The sequence below is a fragment of the Phyllobates terribilis genome, unplaced genomic scaffold, assembly GCF_046119375.1.
Source record: "Phyllobates terribilis strain yellow unplaced genomic scaffold, ASM4611937v1 Scaffold_30__1_contigs__length_15301838, whole genome shotgun sequence".
NCBI classification, from domain to species: Eukaryota; Metazoa; Chordata; class Amphibia; order Anura; family Dendrobatidae; genus Phyllobates; species Phyllobates terribilis.
The window spans coordinates 10,909,487-10,935,293 of record NW_027362790.1 but is presented as its reverse complement, the minus strand read 5'-3'; the positions used below and the strand labels follow the sequence as shown (position 1 = coordinate 10,935,293).

Genomic DNA, 25,807 nt, shown 5'->3' with positions numbered 1-25,807 from the left:
TACTGTATATAGCTATGGTGTACCCCCCCTCTGATGTTTTAATTAAAAAAATGACTAGGATGATCTTTATGTTTTTATGGAACTCCAAAATGGAAAAATTAAGGAGAGAAATAATGAGGAAGAATAAAATGAACGGCGGAAGGGATGTTCCCGACTTACATATTTATTTGTATTTAAATTATTTCTGCTTTTGTTTCAAACATTTTAATGGTAATAGTGCGCTAAGTTATTTTTTAAAATATACTTGTGGGATGATTTTTAAAAGATGGTTTAAGTTGTCGTTGAATTCCCCTGTTTTACTATGCCCCCCCAAACACCAAGCAATCTTAGAAAAGACTGTTCGATTTTATAGCCTTGGTGATTTTAATATGGACATTTTTAAAGACCGCAAGAAGCTTTTATCTTTTCTGAGGAGGAATGAAGATGTGACCCCCATAGTAAATTTCTCAGAAGAGAGATCGAAGCAAGTTTGGAAGAATGTCTTCGGGAAATTCTTAGCAAATGGACATAAGGACATCGCATGGATGGTGGTCCACCAGTGCCTCCCCACCAGAGAGTTTCAACACAGGAGAGGCCTGGTGGCCAGAGCAAAATGCCCCAGAGACTCATGTGTTTATGACGAAACCACCTTGCACCTTATGTGGAATTGCCCATTTGCACAGGAACTTTGGCACAAAGTTGGGATTCTTTTAAAATGGACTTGCGGTTTAAGAGATTTTAACCATGAATATGTTTTATATGGCCTTTTTAAATGTCCGACCCCTCAACAGTATTGTATATGTTGGTGTATGATTAACTGTTTTAAAGACGCCCTTTGGAAGGCACGCAATATTTTACTTTTTAAACGTGACGCTATTTCTGTGAAGGATTGTCTTAAAATTGCTTTTAGCCAGATGTATATTTATTACTTGAGGGATGTGAAATGTATTGGGAGAAGGGATGCCAATCGTATATGGGGTTTTTATGGGTGGAATTCTGTGTTTTAATAATGTACTGTTTGTGTTGTTGTTTTTGATTGTAAACCATCTTTTACGCACTTAATAAAATATGTTGAAACCTGATCTGTTCTTATCAGTTTAATATCTGATACGTCCCCTATCTGGGGACCATATATTAAATGGATTTTTAGAACAGGGAGATGGAAAAAGAGCTTGCTCTGTCCACTCCACGCATTGACCTGGTATTGCAGTATCTCCAGGACCGGTGCACCCCTTCTTTAATGCAGTTTCTAAAATCAGAAAGAATTGAATTCAATGTTTTTTGTTCATTTTGCTTGTTTGTCGGATTTTGGGATGGACTCTTTGGCTTTGCTTTTCTTCTCCTCATTGGATTTTTCATGTTCAAAGTTGCAGAAGCCAGATTACAAGCTCATTTTGGTTCAACTTCAGCAACTGTGCATTGCATTGCCATGTAATGTGATGCAATGCTATCTTTCTAGCTCTCCCTTTTTACTTCCTTTTGGATAAACAGACATATTAGGCAAGCATTTTGGAGCTTTCACCTAAATAACTACAGGTGGTGAGATAAGCTGCACAATATAATTGACCTTTCAGTATATTGTTGCACACACACCATCTATTTAGCAAATGCCCTTGTTATCAACAGCAGCCTTTTAAACTCACCTGAGCTAACAGGTATGTGCGCTGGTTACTCTGCTGCGCTTAAAATTTCTTTTTTGGTTTGCTACAATGCCTTTTCTGGAACGTTGTCTCCTTCTGCTGGAACACTGACTTCTTTCATTTAATGCCTGCAGACTATAAAAGAGAACCCAACCCAAAAAGTTTGGTTGATTAGTCTGTGGCATTCTGTTAAACTGTTGCTTATGGCGGTCTCTGTGAGCTTCTCAGCGACATTCAGCCAGCCAGGTATCCTGCCTGCAGTAGATGGAATGTGGCAATGGAACGCTGGTTGCGCGTGTCATAATAGGCTCTGAGCCTTTATATACCTGTGCACAGCAGCAGCCACCATCAGTCTGCTGCTGGACAGCCAGCAGCAGCAGCAGCAGCAGGAGAGGTATGTAATCAGGAGCCCTCCTGCTAAGGGTAGACAGCTGCTCGTTCCACCCCACCCCCCGCCTTAATTGGTTCTCCTCCCTTCCAACGGTGTTGAGGCGGGTGGGAACAGCAGGGGGTGAAGGTGCTGTGTTTAAAGAGGTGGAGTTATGCAGATCTAAAACGCGTGGATTGCAGCAGCAGCAAGCCGAAAAGTGCAGGCATGTAAGGGATCTAGAGGTTGACAACATGTCTTCTTAACGGGAGTCCAGGAGCTCATCTCCACAAATGGACTTTTCAGGATCCTTGGGTGGCTCCGTAGTTTGAAACCAATTCTGGTTATCGCTTCTCGGCCTTTTGGCAAGATCAGTGGTGGTTTTCTGCTGCTGGTGTTGTTTGGAGGGCAGTTGTGACTGGGGTTCCCCCTTGTGGGGCCCTAGTGTGTGATTGAGCGGCGATTGTGTTTATCTGCTGTAAAAATGGTGGAGAAAACACGTGGATTAGAGGACTCGGTCCGTCTGAAGGTGGCTGCAGGTCATGAAGGAGAAATCGGTTTGGACCAAGTTTGCGTTGATGTCTTGAAGAACATTAATGGCTTGAAGGTAACGGATGTATTGGCACTGCAGGATTTTCAGAAACAAGGAATTTATGATATCACTTTTGTTTCTTTGAGTATTTGCCAGAGAGTCTACATGGAGTTGGTACGAATGAAGGAAGAAAAGGAATTGAAATGCCTAGAGTTTATTGCACTGGAACCTCTGTTCCAGCAGACATATAAGTATGTGGTTGTGCACATGTATAACCCTAAAGTTCCGGATGAGACTGTTTCCAATTTTTTAGCTCGGTATTGTAGTGAGGTTAAATTTTTGGGAAGAATGAAGAACAAATACAATTATCTAAATGGCAAGAGGAGATATGTTGTAAAACTGAGACCGGATGATAGAGCTATTGGGGGTGCCAAGAGCATTCCTGCACAGTTTTCTATCGGAGGAGAAAGGGGATTTTGTTTTTATAATGGACAGATGGAATATTGTAGGAAGTGTCATGAGTTTGGACATGTTCAGAAAGATTGTCCAGTGCAAGGTGATGTTTGTAGAGGTTGTGGGAAATCTGGGCATGTTGCAAGTGGTTGCCCAATGAATAAGGTGTGTGATTTGTGTGGACATGCAGATCACCTTGCAAGGAAATGTAGATTGTGGGCTCAGATTCCTAGGTCACAGGTGGACGCTGAAGAGAGGCAGAAGAAGACTCGGCAGGAAAGTGGGGAGGAGGGCGAAGGCTCAGACTCAGAGGGGGAAAGCCAAAAACAAGATGGTGGTAGGGGAAGAGACCATGCGGTGCCCAAGATGGAGGAAAAGGGGCGGAGCCAGAAGAAAGTTGGTTTGAGGGAGGGGCTGGAAGTAATAAACAAAGTAGCTGATGTGCATGGCCCGGGTGATGGGATGGATTTGTCTAATATGGCGGAGTCAGTGAATCCTGTTTTGGGAAGAGATGGGGGTGAGGAAATGGAGGTTTTGGAGGAGGAGGATTCTGATTCGGATGGAACTATAACCCCTCAGCAGCGTGATAGGGTTAACAGTGATTGGAGTGAAAATGAGGAGGAAGATGATGGCAAGGAGGAGAGTTATGCCTCCGTGATTAAAAGAAGTAAGGTGGAGGGGTGTTGGTCTGGGGGGCAGGAAGATCCAGTCTCCCTAAGACCAGGTTATTCTAACAGGGACTCGAGTTCTGAGTCGCCTGATATACGTAGAAAAGTGGGTGGCAGGAGTGGGTTTTCTCCTGGTTCATGATGGATCGGGTATGGTGGAGATTTTTTCCTGTTGTTATGATGGCGTTGTGTGTTGCTTCTCTGAATGTACGAGGGATTGGTTCTGCTTGTAGGAGAGCAGGGATACTGGAGTACATTGAGAGTGTGAATGCAGATATTGTCTGTCTACAGGAATGTGTAATTAAATCTGCCCCGCATGAGAGTGAGTGGAATAAGGGGCAATCTTTTTGGTCCCCATGCTCAGAAAACAGGAATGAAGGGGTGGGCATTTTACTGTGTAATTCCAGTCTAAAGGTTTTAGAGTTTAAAGTAATCATACCTGGGAGATGTTTGTTTTTATTAGTGGATTTTTTAGGTCAGCGGGTACGGGTTTTTAATGTTTATGCCCCTGCTGATAAACAAGCAAGAGTTGGGTTTTTGGAGTCTCTAAAGTTGTTTTTACCAGGCAGAGACTTCACTATAGTGGCTGGAGATTTTAATTGTGTCAGATCCGCAAAAGATCGTAAGAGCTCTACGGAAGGTAGGACTGATGTTACGTCTAATATTTTAAATCAGATTGTGCAGGATTTACGCTACACGGATGCTGGTCTGATGGTTGGGCCAAGTGATAAGTTCACATACATATCAGACAGTGGACGTAGTGTTTCCCGAATTGACTATGTTTTTATGTCTGAAGGGATTAAGGTGGCCAAGTGCAACCACGTGATGACGACTTTTTCTGACCACAAGATGATAGTGGTAGATCTGTGTATAGCTGAGTCCCTGGCTTTTGGAAAGGGACTCTGGAAGCTGAACGTAAGCCTGCTGGAAGAGGAGAGTGTTAAGGTTGGTTTTAATAAAGTGTTTTTGTCTTGTGTGTCTGAACAGCACCTTTTTAAAGATTTGCTAGAGTGGTGGGACTGGGCTAAAGAGAAATTTGCATGTTATTTTAAAGGGGTGTGTTTTAGGAGAGCGAAAGCCAAAAGGGATCATGATGCTGCTGTTATTTCAAAATTGGAAGTACTCCATAAGTTTAAGAGAGCGGGGATGGAGGTGGATAAAGAGATTGCAGATTTGAAGGACGAACTGAAGAAGATACTTATTGAAAAAGGGAAGACTATTATGTTTAAGGCAAAAATAAAGCACATGGAGGAAAATGAGCAATGTTCGAGATACTTTTTTAAAAAATGTTTTAAACCTAAAGGGGTTTTTAAGTCTGTTTTTTCTCCTGCAGGGGAGGTATCTGGGGATGAGATGATTGGCAGTATTCTTTCCTTTTATGAAACACTCTTCTCTAACGATAGTAGAGCCAGTGATGCGGAAATTAATGATTATTGCAAAGTATTAACTAATAATATTCCTGAGGAGAAAATTGGGTTTTTAAGTGAGGAGGTTGGGAAAGATGAAATTAGACGGGCAGTGGATGGCTTGGCGAAAGGCAAGACGCCAGGCTGTGATGGTCTTCCTGCTGAATTTTATGTTAGATTTTGGGATATTATAGGTGTGGAGTTTTCCCGGGTGGTGCAATATGGTTTTACTCATGGGATTTTATCGGTTTCTATGCGTAGGGGGATTGTTACGCTGATTCATAAGAAAGGGGACATGAGGGATATTAAAAATTGGAGGCCCATAACATTGTTAAACAGTGATTACAAAATTATTTCTAAAATTGTGGCTGGTAGACTGGCAGATGTGATAGGTGATATGGTGGGGGAGTATCAGGCATGTGCAGTGCCTGGTAGGAAAATTTCAGATAATTTGCTGCTTCTAAGAGACTTAATTTATCAGGCTAATTTGAATAAGAATGCTCTTTTGTTACAGTCGGTGGACCTGGAGAAAGCCTTTGATAAAATATCACATAGATTTTTGTTCTCTGCTTTAAGTCACCTTGGTGTTCCGGATAAATTATTGATGGTCATTAAGAGTTTTTATTGTGGGGTCAGTAGCCAGATTTTAGTTAATGGGCATGTGAGTTCCAGTTTTAATATTTTATCGGGAGTTAGGCAGGGTTGTCCCCTGTCACCAATTCTTTTTATCTGTGTGGTGGAGGCCCTTTTAAAAAGTGTGCAAGTTGACAAGTGTGTGGCTGGTGTTTTTATTCCTGGGGGATCCGGGGGTCCAGTCAAGTCTTTAAGTTATATGGATGATATTGTTTTTACTTGTGGTTCACAGGCGGATCTCAATAGAGTGAATTTGCACGTAAGGATTTTTTGTTGTGTGGCTGGTATGGCGGTGAATTGGGGAAAGTGCCAGCTTTGTAATTTTGGGAGGCAGGTTGAGGTTAACGTGGCAGGAGTGGAGAGTAGGGAGGAAATTGAGGTTCCTGGTGTCATCTTTGAGAAGGAACTGAAAGGGAAAAGCAGCCTGAAGATTCTAGAAGACAAAATGGATCAGAAGTTGAACTTTTGGAAACTAAGGAACCTGTCGCTGAGAGGGAAAGTGCTGGTAATCAAGTCTGTGATTCTCCCGCTTCTGCTGTACACTGCTTTGATTTTCCCACCTGCTGTGCTTTGGACAAAGAGAGTGACAAGGAAACTGTTTGTGTTTTTTTGGGGATCCAAAATGGAGAAACTAAGAAGAGGAATGGTTATGTGTTCTGTGGAAAATGGGGGTTGTGATTTTCCTAACATTGACTTATTTTTAAGAATGCATTATTTTTTGAACATTTATAAATTATCCCAGTGCAATAACAGGACTGCGGACATGTGCAAATATTTAGCAGGACGGCTTTTCCAGAAATGGAGCTGGTGTGAGAAGGATTTAAGAAAACCAGTTTCGTTTGTGATACCGTTTTTTTATGTGGTGCTTAGGTCCTTCTATGATCAAAATGGGATAAGCTCCATGGTTAGACCGGACAAAAAACTGATTGTCTCAGGTATTAAGAAGAAGGAGATGTTATGTGATGTGCCGTTTTGTAATAATGCACAGTCTGGACAGGTGTGGAAGCTTTTTTTCATGCGTGGAATCAGCAACAGACAGAAGGATGTAACCTGGATGGCGTTGCATGGATGCTTGCCAACAAGGGCTTTTTTGAATGACCGGGGGATAAAGGTTCAAGAACTATGTCCTAGGGAAGGTTGCAATAAGGTGGAAACAATACAGCATATTTTTTGGGACTGTTTTTTTGCTAAAAAAGTTTTTACCTTGTTGTCACATATGTTTGTTGCTTTAGTTGGTTTTCATTGTTTCGATTTTGAAAGGATTTTAATAGGTCAAGATTTTAAGTACTCGCAAAGGAAGCGGGCAAGCTGGATTATTTTTGTCATATATAAAGAGGTTTTATGGGACGTTCGGAATTTGGTGATTTTTAAAAAGATTGTTTTTTCCCCCATGGAATGCAGAAAGATTTTTCTTGCTAGACTGTTTTATGCCTATTTATTGGATAAAAAGAAGTATGGTGAGACAGCAGCAGAAGCACTCTGGAACTTTTCACATTGGACTTCTTACAGTAAGTAACAGTTAATTGCAGGGTTGTGTTTTTTGGGATTTTGTTTTTGTTTTTCCGAATGATGATTTGAGAACCCGTTATGTGAATATGCGCTATGATGCATAAATTAATGTGGGTCTTAATCTGAGGGAAAAAAAAAAAAAAAATCTGTTCTTATCAGTTTAATATCTGATACGTCCCCTATCTGGGGACCATATATTAAATGGATTTTTAGAACAGGGAGATGGAAAAAGAGCTTGCTCTGTCCACTCCACGCATTGACCTGGTATTGCAGTATCTCCAGGACCGGTGCACCCCTTCTTTAATGCAGTTTCTAAAATCAGAAAGAATTGAATTCAATGTTTTTTGTTCATTTTGCTTGTTTGTCGGATTTTGGGATGGACTCTTTGGCTTTGCTTTTCTTCTCCTCATTGGATTTTTCATGTTCAAAGTTGCAGAAGCCAGATTACAAGCTCATTTTGGTTCAACTTCAGCAACTGTGCATTGCATTGCCATGTAATGTGATGCAATGCTATCTTTCTAGCTCTCCCTTTTTACTTCCTTTTGGATAAACAGACATATTAGGCAAGCATTTTGGAGCTTTCACCTAAATAACTACAGGTGGTGAGATAAGCTGCACAATATAATTGACCTTTCAGTATATTGTTGCACACACACCATCTATTTAGCAAATGCCCTTGTTATCAACAGCAGCCTTTTAAACTCACCTGAGCTAACAGGTATGTGCGCTGGTTACTCTGCTGCGCTTAAAATTTCTTTTTTGGTTTGCTACAATGCCTTTTCTGAAACGTTGTCTCCTTCTGCTGGAACACTGACTTCTTTCATTTAATGCCTGCAGACTATAAAAGAGAACCCAACCCAAAAAGTTTGGTTGATTAGTCTGTGGCATTCTGTTAAACTGTTGCTTATGGCGGTCTCTGTGAGCTTCTCAGCGACATTCAGCCAGCCAGGTATCCTGCCTGCAGTAGATGGAATGTGGCAATGGAACGCTGGCTGCGCGTGTCATAATAGGCTCTGAGCCTTTATATACCTGTGCACAGCAGCAGCCACCTTCAGTCTGCTGCTGGACAGCCAGCAGCAGCAGCAGCAGGAGAGGTATGTAATCAGGAGCCCTCCTGCTAAGGGTAGACAGCTGCTCGTTCCACCCCACCCCCCGCCTTAATTGGTTCTCCTCCCTTCCAACGGTGTTGAGGCGGGTGGGAACAGCAGGGGGTGAAGGTGCTGTGTTTAAAGAGGTGGAGTTATGCAGATCTAAAACGCGTGGATTGCAGCAGCAGCAAGCCGAAAAGTGCAGGCATGTAAGGGATCTAGAGGTTGACAACATGTCTTCTTAACGGGAGTCCAGGAGCTCATCTCCACAAATGGACTTTTCAGGATCCTTGGGTGGCTCCGTAGTTTGAAACCAATTCTGGTTATCGCTTCTCGGCCTTTTGGCTAAGATCAAGTGCAGTGATCTAGCGGCTGCTGCCTTGGTCTTGGCTGAGAGGTGCTCAGGGTACCCGGCTCCTTGGCCTGGGGGGATCGCTCTGTTTTTCAGCAGGGCTTCACCTCCCTGCTGCTATTAGGGAGTCGGATTAGTCCCCGGGCAACGGGAGGCGATCATCTACCTGGCACTTCGGTGTTGAAGGTTTCTATTGAGAAGAGGAGAACCTGTTTGTGAAGAAGATGTCTGCAGCATCACATGAAGGAGAGGAAGATCATGTGCCTGAATTCGCTAAGGTGCAGAATTCTATTCGTTTGGTTGTTCAGGAGAACTTTCGAGATCAAAAGGATTTTAGGTATGTGATGAGTTAAGTTCTTGTGGATCTTTTTGGTTTGAAGACAGAAGAAGTGTTGGCGATAATGGACTACCCCAGGAGGGGTGTTTATGATATAGTTTTTGTTGACAAAGTTTTTTTTGAAGGATATCTAAGGAAAATGACTGCAAGCCAGGATAAAAGAATGGAGGGGATAAGTGTAATGCCACACTTCCCCGTTAGAGATAAATGGATCATTGTTAAAATGTACTCTCCATTGGTGGACGAAGAGGATGTTCTTACATTTTTGGAGTTTTTTTGTTTGTCAGTAACACCAAAAGGGAAGATTTATAATGAATTTGGTTTTTGGACTTCGAAGTGGAAATTTTTGGTCCGTTTCAAAGAAGATGAGCAGGGGACTGTGTTGCTTCCCCCAGCTAGGTTTAAGTTGGGTAATATAAATGGTGATATTTTTTTCAGTGGTATACCCACTTTTTGTCGAGTTTGTCGTCAATACGGGCATGGAAAGGAAAATTGTTCGGGTGGTGTATGTGGTTTTTGCAAAAAAGGTGATCATGAGTCAAAGGATTGTAAAGATCGGAGGAAGTGCAACTTGTGTCAGGAAGATACGCATGTTTTTAAGAATTGCCCAAAGAGGAAAAGAAATAAAGAGAAGGAGGTAGTGGTTAAAAAGGTTTTGGTAGAGAGAAAGGAGGAAAGTGTAGAAAAGGTGTTGGTGGTAAAGGGAAAAGAAAGCAAACCTGTAGGAGTGCAGAGGGAGATGGAGAAAACAAGAGTAGATTGGGGGGATAGGGTAGAGAGTGAAATGGGAGGTGTAAGTCAGGGAACTGGCCGTGGTAAGGTTAAAAAGCAAGAAAAGAGAAAGGAACAGGAAGTGGAGGTGGCAATGGAAGAAAATATAGTTGTTTTTCAACAACCTATGTTTATAAAGAATGCAGAATATTTTAACCGGTTGTACCGTAAGTTGTATGATGAGAAACGTTTGGACTATCTTATAGAGAATGTTAGGAAAGAACTAATAAGAGATAAAAATGTTTTTTGTGTGAAATATAGAATACCAGATGGTGTATCGAAACAAGTTTTTTCAGCATCAAGGGTTGAAGATTTGTCCCTTAAGGTTCTGAGTTGGGTTGGGGTTCATGCTTTTGATAATGGTTACAAGTATTTTACTTGATGTTATTACTGTTGTTAATACAGTTATAATTTAATTTTTATTTTTTTGGTATCCATTCAGGTTCTGAAACATTTCTTTCTTTGAAAGTATTGTTGTATTTTTGTAATTTTTTTTTCTGACATTAAAAGTACCAAAACCTGATGATGATTTAAGTTGGAGTCCACGTCTTGTCTCCCTTTGGGGAGAAGAGGACTGTGGAGTGGACTTTAATTTTAACCTGAATAGGTTTTAAAAAAAAAAAAAAAAAAAAAAATCTGTTCTTATCAGTTTAATATCTGATACGTCCCCTACCTGGGGACCATATATTAAATGGATTTTTAGAACAGGGAGATGGAAAAAGAGCTTGCTCTGTCCACTCCACGCATTGACCTGGTATTGCAGTATCTCCAGGACCGGTGCACCCCTTCTTTAATGCAGTTTCTAAAATCAGAAAGAATTGAATTCAATGTTTTTTGTTCATTTTGCTTGTTTGTCGGATTTTGGGATGGACTCTTTGGCTTTGCTTTTCTTCTCCTCATTGGATTTTTCATGTTCAAAGTTGCAGAAGCCAGATTACAAGCTCATTTTGGTTCAACTTCAGCAACTGTGCATTGCATTGCCATGTAATGTGATGCAATGCTATCTTTCTAGCTCTCCCTTTTTACTTCCTTTTGGATAAACAGACATATTAGGCAAGCATTTTGGAGCTTTCACCTAAATAACTACAGGTGGTGAGATAAGCTGCACAATATAATTGACCTTTCAGTATATTGTTGCACACACACCATCTATTTAGCAAATGCCCTTGTTATCAACAGCAGCCTTTTAAACTCACCTGAGCTAACAGGTATGTGCGCTGGTTACTCTGCTGCGCTTAAAATTTCTTTTTTGGTTTGCTACAATGCCTTTTCTGAAACGTTGTCTCCTTCTGCTGGAACACTGACTTCTTTCATTTAATGCCTGCAGACTATAAAAGAGAACCCAACCCAAAAAGTTTGGTTGATTAGTCTGTGGCATTCTGTTAAACTGTTGCTTATGGCGGTCTCTGTGAGCTTCTCAGCGACATTCAGCCAGCCAGGTATCCTGCCTGCAGTAGATGGAATGTGGCAATGGAACGCTGGCTGCGCGTGTCATAATAGGCTCTGAGCCTTTATATACCTGTGCACAGCAGCAGCCACCTTCAGTCTGCTGCTGGACAGCCAGCAGCAGCAGCAGCAGGAGAGGTATGTAATCAGGAGCCCTCCTGCTAAGGGTAGACAGCTGCTCGTTCCACCCCACCCCCCGCCTTAATTGGTTCTCCTCCCTTCCAACGGTGTTGAGGCGGGTGGGAACAGCAGGGGGTGAAGGTGCTGTGTTTAAAGAGGTGGAGTTATGCAGATCTAAAACGCGTGGATTGCAGCAGCAGCAAGCCGAAAAGTGCAGGCATGTAAGGGATCTAGAGGTTGACAACATGTCTTCTTAACGGGAGTCCAGGAGCTCATCTCCACAAATGGACTTTTCAGGATCCTTGGGTGGCTCCGTAGTTTGAAACCAATTCTGGTTATCGCTTCTCGGCCTTTTGGCTAAGATCAAGTGTAGTATCTGTTCTTATCAGTTTAATATCTGATACGTCCCCTATCTGGGGACCATATATTAAATGGATTTTTAGAACAGGGAGATGGAAAAAGAGCTTGCTCTGTCCACTCCACGCATTGACCTGGTATTGCAGTATCTCCAGGACCGGTGCACCCCTTCTTTAATGCAGTTTCTAAAATCAGAAAGAATTGAATTCAATGTTTTTTGTTCATTTTGCTTGTTTGTCGGATTTTGGGATGGACTCTTTGGCTTTGCTTTTCTTCTCCTCATTGGATTTTTCATGTTCAAAGTTGCAGAAGCCAGATTACAAGCTCATTTTGGTTCAACTTCAGCAACTGTGCATTGCATTGCCATGTAATGTGATGCAATGCTATCTTTCTAGCTCTCCCTTTTTACTTCCTTTTGGATAAACAGACATATTAGGCAAGCATTTTGGAGCTTTCACCTAAATAACTACAGGTGGTGAGATAAGCTGCACAATATAATTGACCTTTCAGTATATTGTTGCACACACACCATCTATTTAGCAAATGCCCTTGTTATCAACAGCAGCCTTTTAAACTCACCTGAGCTAACAGGTATGTGCGCTGGTTACTCTGCTGCGCTTAAAATTTCTTTTTTGGTTTGCTACAATGCCTTTTCTGAAACGTTGTCTCCTTCTGCTGGAACACTGACTTCTTTCATTTAATGCCTGCAGACTATAAAAGAGAACCCAACCCAAAAAGTTTGGTTGATTAGTCTGTGGCATTCTGTTAAACTGTTGCTTATGGCGGTCTCTGTGAGCTTCTCAGCGACATTCAGCCAGCCAGGTATCCTGCCTGCAGTAGATGGAATGTGGCAATGGAACGCTGGCTGCGCGTGTCATAATAGGCTCTGAGCCTTTATATACCTGTGCACAGCAGCAGCCACCTTCAGTCTGCTGCTGGACAGCCAGCAGCAGCAGCAGCAGGAGAGGTATGTAATCAGGAGCCCTCCTGCTAAGGGTAGACAGCTGCTCGTTCCACCCCACCCCCCGCCTTAATTGGTTCTCCTCCCTTCCAACGGTGTTGAGGCGGGTGGGAACAGCAGGGGGTGAAGGTGCTGTGTTTAAAGAGGTGGAGTTATGCAGATCTAAAACGCGTGGATTGCAGCAGCAGCAAGCCGAAAAGTGCAGGCATGTAAGGGATCTAGAGGTTGACAACATGTCTTCTTAACGGGAGTCCAGGAGCTCATCTCCACAAATGGACTTTTCAGGATCCTTGGGTGGCTCCGTAGTTTGAAACCAATTCTGGTTATCGCTTCTCGGCCTTTTGGCTAAGATCAAGTGTAGTATCTGTTCTTATCAGTTTAATATCTGATACGTCCCCTATCTGGGGACCATATATTAAATGGATTTTTAGAACAGGGAGATGGAAAAAGAGCTTGCTCTGTCCACTCCACGCATTGACCTGGTATTGCAGTATCTCCAGGACCGGTGCACCCCTTCTTTAATGCAGTTTCTAAAATCAGAAAGAATTGAATTCAATGTTTTTTGTTCATTTTGCTTGTTTGTCGGATTTTGGGATGGACTCTTTGGCTTTGCTTTTCTTCTCCTCATTGGATTTTTCGTGTTCAAAGTTGCAGAAGCCAGATTACAAGCTCATTTTGGTTCAACTTCAGCAACTGTGCATTGCATTGCCATGTAATGTGATGCAATGCTATCTTTCTAGCTCTCCCTTTTTACTTCCTTTTGGATAAACAGACATATTAGGCAAGCATTTTGGAGCTTTCACCTAAATAACTACAGGTGGTGAGATAAGCTGCACAATATAATTGACCTTTCAGTATATTGTTGCACACACACCATCTATTTAGCAAATGCCCTTGTTATCAACAGCAGCCTTTTAAACTCACCTGAGCTAACAGGTATGTGCGCTGGTTACTCTGCTGCGCTTAAAATTTCTTTTTTGGTTTGCTACAATGCCTTTTCTGAAACGTTGTCTCCTTCTGCTGGAACACTGACTTCTTTCATTTAATGCCTGCAGACTATAAAAGAGAACCCAACCCAAAAAGTTTGGTTGATTAGTCTGTGGCATTCTGTTAAACTGTTGCTTATGGCGGTCTCTGTGAGCTTCTCAGCGACATTCAGCCAGCCAGGTATCCTGCCTGCAGTAGATGGAATGTGGCAATGGAACGCTGGCTGCGCGTGTCATAATAGGCTCTGAGCCTTTATATACCTGTGCACAGCAGCAGCCACCTTCAGTCTGCTGCTGGACAGCCAGCAGCAGCAGCAGCAGGAGAGGTATGTAATCAGGAGCCCTCCTGCTAAGGGTAGACAGCTGCTCGTTCCACCCCACCCCCCGCCTTAATTGGTTCTCCTCCCTTCCAACAGTGTTGAGGCGGGTGGGAACAGCAGGGGGTGAAGGTGCTGTGTTTAAAGAGGTGGAGTTATGCAGATCTAAAACGCGTGGATTGCAGCAGCAGCAAGCCGAAAAGTGCAGGCATGTAAGGGATCTAGAGGTTGACAACATGTCTTCTTAACGGGAGTCCAGGAGCTCATCTCCACAAATGGACTTTTCAGGATCCTTGGGTGGCTCCGTAGTTTGAAACCAATTCTGGTTATCGCTTCTCGGCCTTTTGGCTAAGATCAAGTGTAGTATCTGTTCTTATCAGTTTAATATCTGATACGTCCCCTATCTGGGGACCATATATTAAATGGATTTTTAGAACAGGGAGATGGAAAAAGAGCTTGCTCTGTCCACTCCACGCATTGACCTGGTATTGCAGTATCTCCAGGACCGGTGCACCCCTTCTTTAATGCAGTTTCTAAAATCAGAAAGAATTGAATTCAATGTTTTTTGTTCATTTTGCTTGTTTGTCGGATTTTGGGATGGACTCTTTGGCTTTGCTTTTCTTCTCCTCATTGGATTTTTCATGTTCAAAGTTGCAGAAGCCAGATTACAAGCTCATTTTGGTTCAACTTCAGCAACTGTGCATTGCATTGCCATGTAATGTGATGCAATGCTATCTTTCTAGCTCTCCCTTTTTACTTCCTTTTGGATAAACAGACATATTAGGCAAGCATTTTGGAGCTTTCACCTAAATAACTACAGGTGGTGAGATAAGCTGCACAATATAATTGACCTTTCAGTATATTGTTGCACACACACCATCTATTTAGCAAATGCCCTTGTTATCAACAGCAGCCTTTTAAACTCACCTGAGCTAACAGGTATGTGTGCTGGTTACTCTGCTGCGCTTAAAATTTCTTTTTTGGTTTGCTACAATGCCTTTTCTGAAACGTTGTCTCCTTCTGCTGGAACACTGACTTCTTTCATTTAATGCCTGCAGACTATAAAAGAGAACCCAACCCAAAAAGTTTGGTTGATTAGTCTGTGGCATTCTGTTAAACTGTTGCTTATGGCGGTCTCTGTGAGCTTCTCAGCGACATTCAGCCAGCCAGGTATCCTGCCTGCAGTAGATGGAATGTGGCAATGGAACGCTGGCTGCGCGTGTCATAATAGGCTCTGAGCCTTTATATACCTGTGCACAGCAGCAGCCACCTTCAGTCTGCTGCTGGACAGCCAGCAGCAGCAGCAGCAGGAGAGGTATGTAATCAGGAGCCCTCCTGCTAAGGGTAGACAGCTGCTCGTTCCACCCCACCCCCCGCCTTAATTGGTTCTCCTCCCTTCCAACGGTGTTGAGGCGGGTGGGAACAGCAGGGGGTGAAGGTGCTGTGTTTAAAGAGGTGGAGTTATGCAGATCTAAAACGCGTGGATTGCAGCAGCAGCAAGCCGAAAAGTGCAGGCATGTAAGGGATCTAGAGGTTGACAACATGTCTTCTTAACGGGAGTCCAGGAGCTCATCTCCACAAATGGACTTTTCAGGATCCTTGGGTGGCTCCGTAGTTTGAAACCAATTCTGGTTATCGCTTCTCGGCATTTTGGCTAAGATCAAGTGTAGTATCTGTTCTTATCAGTTTAATATCTGATACGTCCCCTATCTGGGGACCATATATTAAATGGATTTTTAGAACAGGGAGATGGAAAAAGAGCTTGCTCTGTCCACTCCACGCATTGACCTGGTATTGCAGTATCTCCAGGACCGGTGCACCCCTTCTTTAATGCAGTTTCTAAAATCAGAAAGAATTGAATTCAATGTTTTTTGTTCATTTTGCTTGTTTGTCGGATTTTGGGATGGACTCTTTGGCTTTGCTTTTCTTCTCCTCATTGGATTTTTCATGTTCAAAGTTGCAGAAGCCAGATTACAAGCTCATTTTGGTTCAACTTCAGCAACTGTGCATTGCATTGCCATGTAATGTGATGCAATGCTATCTTTCTAGCTCTCCCTTTTTACTTCCTTTTGGATAAACAGACATATTAGGCAAGCATTTTGGAGCTTTCACCTAAATAACTACAGGTGGTGAGATAAGCTGCACAATATAATTGACCTTTCAGTATATTGTTGCACACACACCATCTATTTAGCAAATGCCCTTGTTATCAACAGCAGCCTTTTAAACTCACCTGAGCTAACAGGTATGTGCGCTGGTTACTCTGCTGCGCTTAAAATTTCTTTTTTGGTTTGCTACAATGCCTTTTCTGAAACGTTGTCTCCTTCTGCTGGAACACTGACTTCTTTCATTTAATGCCTGCAGACTATAAAAGAGAACCCAACCCAAAAAGTTTGGTTGATTAGTCTGTGGCATTCTGTTAAACTGTTGCTTATGGCGGTCTCTGTGAGCTTCTCAGCGACATTCAGCCAGCCAGGTATCCTGCCTGCAGTAGATGGAATGTGGCAATGGAACGCTGGCTGCGCGTGTCATAATAGGCTCTGAGCCTTTATATACCTGTGCACAGCAGCAGCCACCTTCAGTCTGCTGCTGGACAGCCAGCAGCAGCAGCAGCAGGAGAGGTATGTAATCAGGAGCCCTCCTGCTAAGGGTAGACAGCTGCTCGTTCCACCCCACCCCCCGCCTTAATTGGTTCTCCTCCCATCCAACGGTGTTGAGGCGGGTGGGAACAGCAGGGGGTGAAGGTGCTGTGTTTAAAGAGGTGGAGTTATGCAGATCTAAAACGCGTGGATTGCAGCAGCAGCAAGCCGAAAAGTGCAGGCATGTAAGGGATCTAGAGGTTGACAACATGTCTTCTTAACGGGAGTCCAGGAGCTCATCTCCACAAATGGACTTTTCAGGATCCTTGGGTGGCTCCGTAGTTTGAAACCAATTCTGGTTATCGCTTCTCGGCCTTTTGGCTAAGATCAAGTGTAGTATCTGTTCTTATCAGTTTAATATCTGATACGTCCCCTATCTGGGGACCATATATTAAATGGATTTTTAGAACAGGGAGATGGAAAAAGAGCTTGCTCTGTCCACTCCACGCATTGACCTGGTATTGCAGTATCTCCAGGACCGGTGCACCCCTTCTTTAATGCAGTTTCTAAAATCAGAAAGAATTGAATTCAATGTTTTTTGTTCATTTTGCTTGTTTGTCGGATTTTGGGATGGACTCTTTGGCTTTGCTTTTCTTCTCCTCATTGGATTTTTCATGTTCAAAGTTGCAGAAGCCAGATTACAAGCTCATTTTGGTTCAACTTCAGCAACTGTGCATTGCATTGCCATGTAATGTGATGCAATGCTATCTTTCTAGCTCTCCCTTTTTACTTCCTTTTGGATAAACAGACATATTAGGCAAGCATTTTGGAGCTTTCACCTAAATAACTACAGGTGGTGAGATAAGCTGCACAATATAATTGACCTTTCAGTATATTGTTGCACACACACCATCTATTTAGCAAATGCCCTTGTTATCAACAGCAGCCTTTTAAACTCACCTGAGCTAACAGGTATGTGCGCTGGTTACTCTGCTGCGCTTAAAATTTCTTTTTTGGTTTGCTACAATGCCTTTTCTGAAACGTTGTCTCCTTCTGCTGGAACACTGACTTCTTTCATTTAATGCCTGCAGACTATAAAAGAGAACCCAACCCAAAAAGTTTGGTTGATTAGTCTGTGGCATTCTGTTAAACTGTTGCTTATGGCGGTCTCTGTGAGCTTCTCAGCGACATTCAGCCAGCCAGGTATCCTGCCTGCAGTAGATGGAATGTGGCAATGGAACGCTGGCTGCGCGTGTCATAATAGGCTCTGAGCCTTTATATACCTGTGCACAGCAGCAGCCACCTTCAGTCTGCTGCTGGACAGCCAGCAGCAGCAGCAGCAGGAGAGGTATGTAATCAGGAGCCCTCCTGCTAAGGGTAGACAGCTGCTCGTTCCACCCCACCCCCCGCCTTAATTGGTTCTCCTCCCTTCCAACGGTGTTGAGGCGGGTGGGAACAGCAGGGGGTGAAGGTGCTGTGTTTAAAGAGGTGGAGTTATGCAGATCTAAAACGCGTGGATTGCAGCAGCAGCAAGCCGAAAAGTGCAGGCATGTAAGGGATCTAGAGGTTGACAACATGTCTTCTTAACGGGAGTCCAGGAGCTCATCTCCACAAATGGACTTTTCAGGATCCTTGGGTGGCTCCGTAGTTTGAAACCAATTCTGGTTATCGCTTCTCGGCCTTTTGGCTAAGATCAAGTGTAGTATCTGTTCTTATCAGTTTAATATCTGATACGTCCCCTATCTGGGGACCATATATTAAATGGATTTTTAGAACAGGGAGATGGAAAAAGAGCTTGCTCTGTCCACTCCACGCATTGACCTGGTATTGCAGTATCTCCTGGACCGGTGCACCCCTTCTTTAATGCAGTTTCTAAAATCAGAAAGAATTGAATTCAATGTTTTTTGTTCATTTTGCTTGTTTGTCGGATTTTGGGATGGACTCTTTGGCTTTGCTTTTCTTCTCCTCATTGGATTTTTCATGTTCAAAGTTGCAGAAGCCAGATTACAAGCTCATGGTTCAACTTCAGCAACTGTGCATTGCATTGCCATGTAATGTGATGCAATGCTATCTTTCTAGCTCTCCCTTTTTACTTCCTTTTGGATAAACAGACATATTAGGCAAGCATTTTGGAGCTTTCACCTAAATAACTACAGGTGGTGAGATAAGCTGCACAATATAATTGACCTTTCAGTATATTGTTGCACACACACCATCTATTTAGCAAATGCCCTTGTTATCAACAGCAGCCTTTTAAACTCACCTGAGCTAACAGGTATGTGCGCTGGTTACTCTGCTGCGCTTAAAATTTCTTTTTTGGTTTGCTACAATGCCTTTTCTGAAACGTTGTCTCCTTCTGCTGGAACACTGACTTCTTTCATTTAATGCCTGCAGACTATAAAAGAGAACCCAACCCAAAAAGTTTGGTTGATTAGTCTGTGGCATTCTGTTAAACTGTTGCTTATGGCGGTCTCTGTGAGCTTCTCAGCGACATTCAGCCAGCCAGGTATCCTGCCTGCAGTAGATGGAATGTGGCAATGGAACGCTGGCTGCGCGTGTCATAATAGGCTCTGAGCCTTTATATACCTGTGCACAGCAGCAGCCACCTTCAGTCTGCTGCTGGACAGCCAGCAGCAGCAGGAGAGGTATGTAATCAGGAGCCCTCCTGCTAAGGGTAGACAGCTGCTCGTTCCACCCCACCCCCCGCCTTAATTGGTTCTCCTCCCTTCCAACGGTGTTGAGGCGGGTGGGAACAGCAGGGGGTGAAGGTGCTGTGTTTAAAGAGGTGGAGTTATGCAGATCTAAAACGCGTGGATTGCAGCAGCAGCAAGCCGAAAAGTGCAGGCATGTAAGGGATCTAGAGGTTGACAACATGTCTTCTTAACGGGAGTCCAGGAGCTCATCTCCACAAATGGACTTTTCAGGATCCTTGGGTGGCTCCGTAGTTTGAAACCAATTCTGGTTATCGCTTCTCGGCCTTTTGGCACGATCTGTAGTGGGTTGTGACATTGGGCTGAAGGTTACTGTGGTGGCAGAACCGATTCTTGGCCTTTGGAGATATCCAGTGCTGCTTTTGGGAATCGGTGCTAAAGCTGCAGTGCCTTTTCTTTACGGAGGACGGTGTGTTGGAGGGAGGACGAACTTCGTGGAGGCTGCGATCCGTGTGTGATATTTTCCTTGGTATCTGGAAAAGAAGAGGAAAATCATGGAGACAAGGAGAAACCCTGGAGGAAGGAAGGAGAATCAAGCAAGCAACCCGAATGATTATTTCTCGGAGGAGCATCCGCTGAAGGACACCATCAGGTTCGTGGTTGCTCCTGACCACCGGCAGGTGAAAGATTCTCAATTTATTTTCAATGTTATTTGTAAGCTCTTGAAGATCGACAAGGAGCATCTTTTTTGCTTTCAATCTTTTTTTTCTCGAGGACTTTATGATGTTACGCTTAATAAAGCCTCGCAGTGTGAAAGTGCCTACGCTCTTTATGAAGTAAATAAAGAGAAGGTAGAGCTGGAGGGGGTGAAAGTAATCCCCTCTTTTCAGTTTTCAATGAAAGTACTGACGATTCATTTGTTTAGTCCATTTATTACAGACTCTGAGGTTGAAAGTTACCTATCAATGTATTGTGACAAAATCATCCCTAAGAGACGCGGGGAAACACAGTTTGGAGTGTGGAACGGGAAACGTGTGTATGTGGTATCATTTAGGAAGAACCCGAATGAGGAGGGGGGCGTGTCCAGACCTCCGCCGCAGGTTTATATCAACCATAGCCGCGGTTATTTATTCTTCCCAGGGATGCCACACTACTGCCGTGTGTGTAAAAAATATGGACATCTGGATGCAGAATGTAACAAGTGTTTTAGTTGCATGGGTACTCCTCACCAGATGGATGAGTGCCCTAAAAATAAGAAAAAGGATGTAGAGGAGATGGACACATCGCCTGAAGAACAGCAACAAGAAGCTAAAGACGATGTGGAAGCAGGCATTGCTGCTGAAGAGGAAAAAGGGGAAGAGGAGAAAGAAAGGAGTGAGAAGGAGGAGACAGAAAGAAAGAGAAAAGAGGAAGAGGAGGGACGGGCAATGAAGGAGAAGAAGAAGGAGGAACGGGTTAAAAAATCACAAGAAGAAGAGGAAAGGAAGTTGGAAGAAAGGAAGAGAAAGAAGGAAGAGGAAAAACAGAAGAGGATAGAGGACATAGAAAAAAGGGCCATGGAGATAAAGAAACAGATGGAAAGGAAAAAGAGAGAAGAGCAGAAGAAAGAAGATAAGAAGAAAGAAGATAAGAATGAAAAGAAGAAGATAGAAGAACAGAAGAAAGAAGATCAGAAGAGAGAAGAGAAGAGTCAAATGTTGCAAGAAATTTCTCCACTAAGTAAAGGGAGTAGTTGTGGAGGGGAAAGTGATATTCCAGAAGTAGTGGAGTCCACTCCTACTAATTCCCTGTCGCAGAGCTTACCTTGCGCGCAGGTACAAATGGACTGCACAGAAAAATCTCTAAAAAGAAGTGTGGATAGAAGTGATAATGAAGGAATACCATGTGGTGGGAAAGTAAAGGCATTAGAAGCAACAAGTCTGCTGGGGAGTGTGTCATCTTCGGATGTATCAGATCTGGAGGTAGACCCATCTTCTCCGGCAGTAGAGAATGAGGGCGGAGGGAAGAGCCCTGCACTAAATGTTAGAAGATGATCCGCTCAATGTCCCTGAATGTTCAGGGGTTTAACGACCTATATAAGAGAACTGCTTTATATGATTTTTTAAATAATGAAAATATTGATTTTATCTTTCTACAAGAATGTAATTTGACAAAAAAAAATAAGCTATGAATATTTACAGGGTATATGGAAGGGTAACTTATGCTTTTCTGGTGGGAACGAGTCAAAAAGTGATGGTGTGGGGTTTTTATGCTCTAAAGATTGGGAGATTGTAAATTATGAAGAGATATACCCTGGGAGGATTTTAAGAATTGATGTGCAGAAAAATGGGAAGAAAGTGAGGTGTTTTAATGTGTATGCAAATGCAGAAAAAGCCTTGAGATTACATTTGTTTGAACTGTTGCAGCTGTTTTTACCTGGAGTAGATCCATTAGTTTTAGGTGGGGATTTTAATTGTCATTTAAAAAATGTAAAAGATGGGTCAGCTTCATGTCTTAGAAATATTTTAGCAGCTTTTAATCTTAAAGATACATGGGCATTAGATGGACAAAAAAAGGAGCATGAAGTCACTTGGGTGGGGAGAGGTGTTTCATCCAGAATAGATTATATTTTTATATCTCAAGCCCTAACATGCTCAGGTTTTAAAACGCATTCAACACCTTTTTCAGATCATAAAATAATAGAATGTAGTTTTAAAATAGAATCAGATGTGGATAAAAGACCGTCACACTGGAAATTTAATGTATCCCTACTACAAGACGAGGTGGTTATGGAAGGTTTTAAAAAGCTGTATGAAAAACTGAAGCTAAAAAAAACGTTTTTTAAATCTATTTTTAATTGGTGGGATTTTGTCAAGAAGGAGGTAAAAATATTTTTTATTAAAGAAGGAAAGAAGAAAGCTGCTGCAAAACGTATTTTTTATAATGATCTTAATGCTAAACTGCAATGTTTTTTTCACCTCGAAAATAACGGATGTGATCTGCAGGAGGCGATCCGAACAACAAAAGAAAAGATCCAAAACTGCCTGAAAGAAAAAGGTAAAGAAATTATTTTTAATTCCCGAGTAAAAGTTTTAGACGAGGATGAAAAATGCACAAAATTCTTTTTTAAAAAAATATGTGACAAGAAGGATTATATGAAGGTTTTGGAAGGAGAAACAAGTTTGGAGGGGAAGAAGATGAAAGCAAAAGAATTTTATGATGATTTATTTTCTGTTAAAAACACGGATGTGTCTCTAAAAAAACATTTTTTAGAAGGACTGGAAAAAAATTTTAATGCGGAAGATAAATCTTTTTTAATAGGGAATTTTACTAAAGAGGAAGTTTTTAATACAATTAATACGCTACAAAATAACAAAACGCCGGGAGCAGATGGACTACCTGTTGAATTTTACAAGTGTTTATGGGAGATCATGGGTGAGGATTTTTATGAAGTAATTTTAGAAGCAGAAGCATCTTTTAGTGTCCCAGAGTCGTGGTGGGAGGGTCTTATTGTTTTATTATTTAAGAAAGGAAATAAAGAACTGATTAAAAATTGGAGACCAATAACCCTTTTAAATACGGACTGTAAGGTATATGCAAAGTTACTAGCAAATAGATTAAAAAAGGTAATCGGCTCAGTAATAGAAGTGGATCAGACGTGTGCAGTGCCAAATCTGAGAATCAGCGACTCATTGATTTTAATCAGGGATGTTTTATGGGATGTTTTAGACAGAAAACAAAAGCTTGCTCTAATTACTTTGGATTTTGAAAAAGCGTACGATAGAGTTGCCCATGATTTTTTATTTGCAGTTTTAGAGAAAATGGGATGCCCGGATGTTTTTAGCAAACGTATTAAATCTCTTTACAAATCATGTTTTAGCAAAATATCTATTAATGGTTTTTTATCTGATAATGTAAAAATAAACTGTGGCGTTAAACAGGGGTGTCCCTTATCCCCTATTCTTTTTATTTGTGCAATTGAACCACTTTTAGCAGCTTTTAGGAGAGATAAGGTAATCAATGGTTTTTTTATTCCCGGGAGTTGCAATGAACAAGTTAAAGTGGTGGCATATATGGATGATGTGACGGTTTTAGTTAAAGACACTAGAAGCATGAACAGAGCCATAAGAACAGTGGATTGGTTTGGGGGCGCATCGGGTTTTAAAATTAACATGGAAAAATCTGGTATTTTAACTGTTGGTGATTTTATTGTAGATTCTGAGTGTAAATTAACAAGAATGAATGAAGTAAAAATTTTAGGTATTTATTTCTCAGAGTCAGGTGGTAATGTAAGAAATTGGGAGTCTCTGCTGGAAAGAGTTAAGAAAAAGATTACTTTCTGGCAGTTGAGAGATCTTACCCTGGAAGGAAAAATTTTAATTATTAGACAGGTTTTACTCCCAATGTTTTTATATGTCTCAACAGTTTTTATCCCCCAAAATAATATCATGAAGAGAGTTATTAAGGTATGTTTTAATTTTTTATGGAGATCCAAGATGGAAAGAGTAAAGAGAGAGGAGATATATAAATCAAAGAAAAAAGGTGGGAAAGGTTTTCCGGATATTAGGTCCTTTTTATATGCAAAGTATGTAGCGAACTGTGTATGCACTTTATTAGGACCAGGCTCTAAGCTAAAGTTGTTTTCTATATATAATTTAGGTTTCTATATTAGAAATTATAAATGGTTGGAGATGTCTCTAAATAGGCCTTATAGGTTTTTACCTCCAGGAAATTATATTGTTTTAGAAAAAATTTTAAGAGATTTTAAACTTAAGATGGTCGAAATAAATGTTCTTAAATGCCATAAAAAAATCCTAAAAATCCTGGAAGAGAGAATAGGTATCAGTCCTGTGGAACATTTTTCATTCAAAATTGTGGAAAGAATCTGGATGAATGTAAATTATAGTGTGTTATCTAATGAACACAGGGATTTACTCTGGTGTATAGTAAAAGACTGCCTGCCAACCCGTGAGTTCCAACACAGGCGTGGGTTGGTAAGATCTGAAGTGTGCCCAAGATCCAGGTGTGGGAATAGTGAAACACCCATGCACATCTTCTGGAATTGTAATTTTGCACAGACAATATGGAGGAAAGTGTGCAATATAGTGAGAGCTGTGAGTACTGTTAATTTTTTGGATTTTTACAGAGTATTTTATGGGATGGGGATAAGAGAGGAGGATTTTAAAATTGTATGGATTATTATTGCATGTGTGAAGGCGGCATTGTGGAAAGCAAGGAACATTTTAGTGTTTAAACATAAGGAAGTAACAGTCGACCAGTGTATTAAATTATGTCTAAGTTATTTGTACATGTATTTCTGGAGGGACAAAATGACGCTTGGCAAGGTGAAAGCAAATGAGAAATGGAAACAATGTAAATGGAATGAACTTACCTTGTAAGCTTTGATTTTTTGAAAACCTGTGGAAAAACAAAAAAACAAAAACAAAAACAAACAAAAAAAAATAGCCAAAACTATATAATTTTTTAAAAAAAAAAAAAAGAGGGAAAAAATAAATAAATATATATATATAAAAGAAAAAGAAAATAAAAGATTTGGAGAAGTATTAAAATTGGTAGAATGCACGATGATGGATTTGAGTCTTCTTATCTTTTTGTTGATTCCAAGACTTTGTAATCTGAGTCTAAAAAAAAAAAAAAAAAAAAAAAAAAAAAAAAAAAAAAAAAAAATCTGTTCTTATCAGTTTAATATCTGATACGTCCCCTATCTGGGGACCATATATTAAATGGATTTTTAGAACAGGGAGATGGAAAAAGAGCTTGCTCTGTCCACTCCACGCATTGACCTGGTATTGCAGTATCTCCAGGACCGGTGCACCCCTTCTTTAATGCAGTTTCTAAAATCAGAAAGAATTGAATTCAATGTTTTTTGTTCATTTTGCTTGTTTGTCGGATTTTGGGATGGACTCTTTGGCTTTGCTTTTCTTCTCCTCATTGGATTTTTCATGTTCAAAGTTGCAGAAGCCAGATTACAAGCTCATTTTGGTTCAACTTCAGCAACTGTGCATTGCATTGCCATGTAATGTGATGCAATGCTATCTTTCTAGCTCTCCCTTTTTACTTCCTTTTGGATAAACAGACATATTAAGCAAGCATTTTGGAGCTTTCACCTAAATAACTACAGGTGGTGAGATAAGCTGCACAATATAATTGACCTTTCAGTATATTGTTGCACACACACCATCTATTTAGCAAATGCCCTTGTTATCAACAGCAGCCTTTTAAACTCACCTGAGCTAACAGGTATGTGCGCTGGTTACTCTGCTGCGCTTAAAATTTCTTTTTTGGTTTGCTACAATGCCTTTTCTGAAACGTTGTCTCCCTCTGCTGGAACACTGACTTCTTTCATTTAATGCCTGCAGACTATAAAAGAGAACCCAACCCAAAAAGTTTGGTTGATTAGTCTGTGGCATTCTGTTAAACTGTTGCTTATAGCGGTCTCTGTGAGCTTCTCAGCGACATTCAGCCAGCCAGGTATCCTGCCTGCAGTAGATGGAATGTGGCAATGGAACGCTGGCTGCGCGTGTCATAATAGGCTCTGAGCCTTTATATACCTGTGCACAGCAGCAGCCACCTTCAGTCTGCTGCTGGACAGCCAGCAGCAGCAGCAGCAGGAGAGGTATGTAATCAGGAGCCCTCCTGCTAAGGGTAGACAGCT

General features: G+C 41.6%; 9 non-coding genes and 1 pseudogene across 9 annotated transcripts; all 10 read left to right on the top strand.

The window, feature by feature from the left end:
• The first annotated feature begins 1,024 nt into the window (after positions 1–1,024).
• Positions 1,025–1,214, top strand: LOC141179803 (U2 spliceosomal RNA). Its single transcript, XR_012255769.1, has one exon. It is a non-coding gene; the product is annotated as a U2 spliceosomal RNA (small nuclear RNA).
• Positions 1,215–7,287: 6,073 nt separating this feature from the next.
• LOC141179901 (U2 spliceosomal RNA) lies at positions 7,288–7,485 on the top strand. Its single transcript, XR_012255839.1, has one exon. It is a non-coding gene; the product is annotated as a U2 spliceosomal RNA (small nuclear RNA).
• A 2,853-nt stretch (positions 7,486–10,338) lies between these two features.
• LOC141179778 (U2 spliceosomal RNA) lies at positions 10,339–10,523 on the top strand. Its single transcript, XR_012255750.1, has one exon. It is a non-coding gene; the product is annotated as a U2 spliceosomal RNA (small nuclear RNA).
• A 1,115-nt stretch (positions 10,524–11,638) lies between these two features.
• LOC141179162 (U2 spliceosomal RNA) lies at positions 11,639–11,829 on the top strand. Its single transcript, XR_012255202.1, has one exon. It is a non-coding gene; the product is annotated as a U2 spliceosomal RNA (small nuclear RNA).
• Positions 11,830–12,944: 1,115 nt separating this feature from the next.
• On the top strand, positions 12,945–13,135 carry LOC141179161 (U2 spliceosomal RNA). Its single transcript, XR_012255201.1, has one exon. It is a non-coding gene; the product is annotated as a U2 spliceosomal RNA (small nuclear RNA).
• Positions 13,136–14,250: 1,115 nt separating this feature from the next.
• On the top strand, positions 14,251–14,441 carry LOC141179160 (U2 spliceosomal RNA). The gene has a single exon (XR_012255200.1). It is a non-coding gene; the product is annotated as a U2 spliceosomal RNA (small nuclear RNA).
• Positions 14,442–15,556: 1,115 nt separating this feature from the next.
• LOC141179619 (U2 spliceosomal RNA) lies at positions 15,557–15,747 on the top strand. The gene has a single exon (XR_012255617.1). It is a non-coding gene; the product is annotated as a U2 spliceosomal RNA (small nuclear RNA).
• A 1,115-nt stretch (positions 15,748–16,862) lies between these two features.
• LOC141179158 (U2 spliceosomal RNA) lies at positions 16,863–17,053 on the top strand. Its single transcript, XR_012255199.1, has one exon. It is a non-coding gene; the product is annotated as a U2 spliceosomal RNA (small nuclear RNA).
• A 1,115-nt stretch (positions 17,054–18,168) lies between these two features.
• LOC141179438 (U2 spliceosomal RNA) lies at positions 18,169–18,359 on the top strand. The gene has a single exon (XR_012255453.1). It is a non-coding gene; the product is annotated as a U2 spliceosomal RNA (small nuclear RNA).
• A 6,376-nt stretch (positions 18,360–24,735) lies between these two features.
• On the top strand, positions 24,736–24,972 carry LOC141179939 (U2 spliceosomal RNA; annotated as a pseudogene).
• The last annotated feature ends 835 nt before the right edge of the window (positions 24,973–25,807 follow it).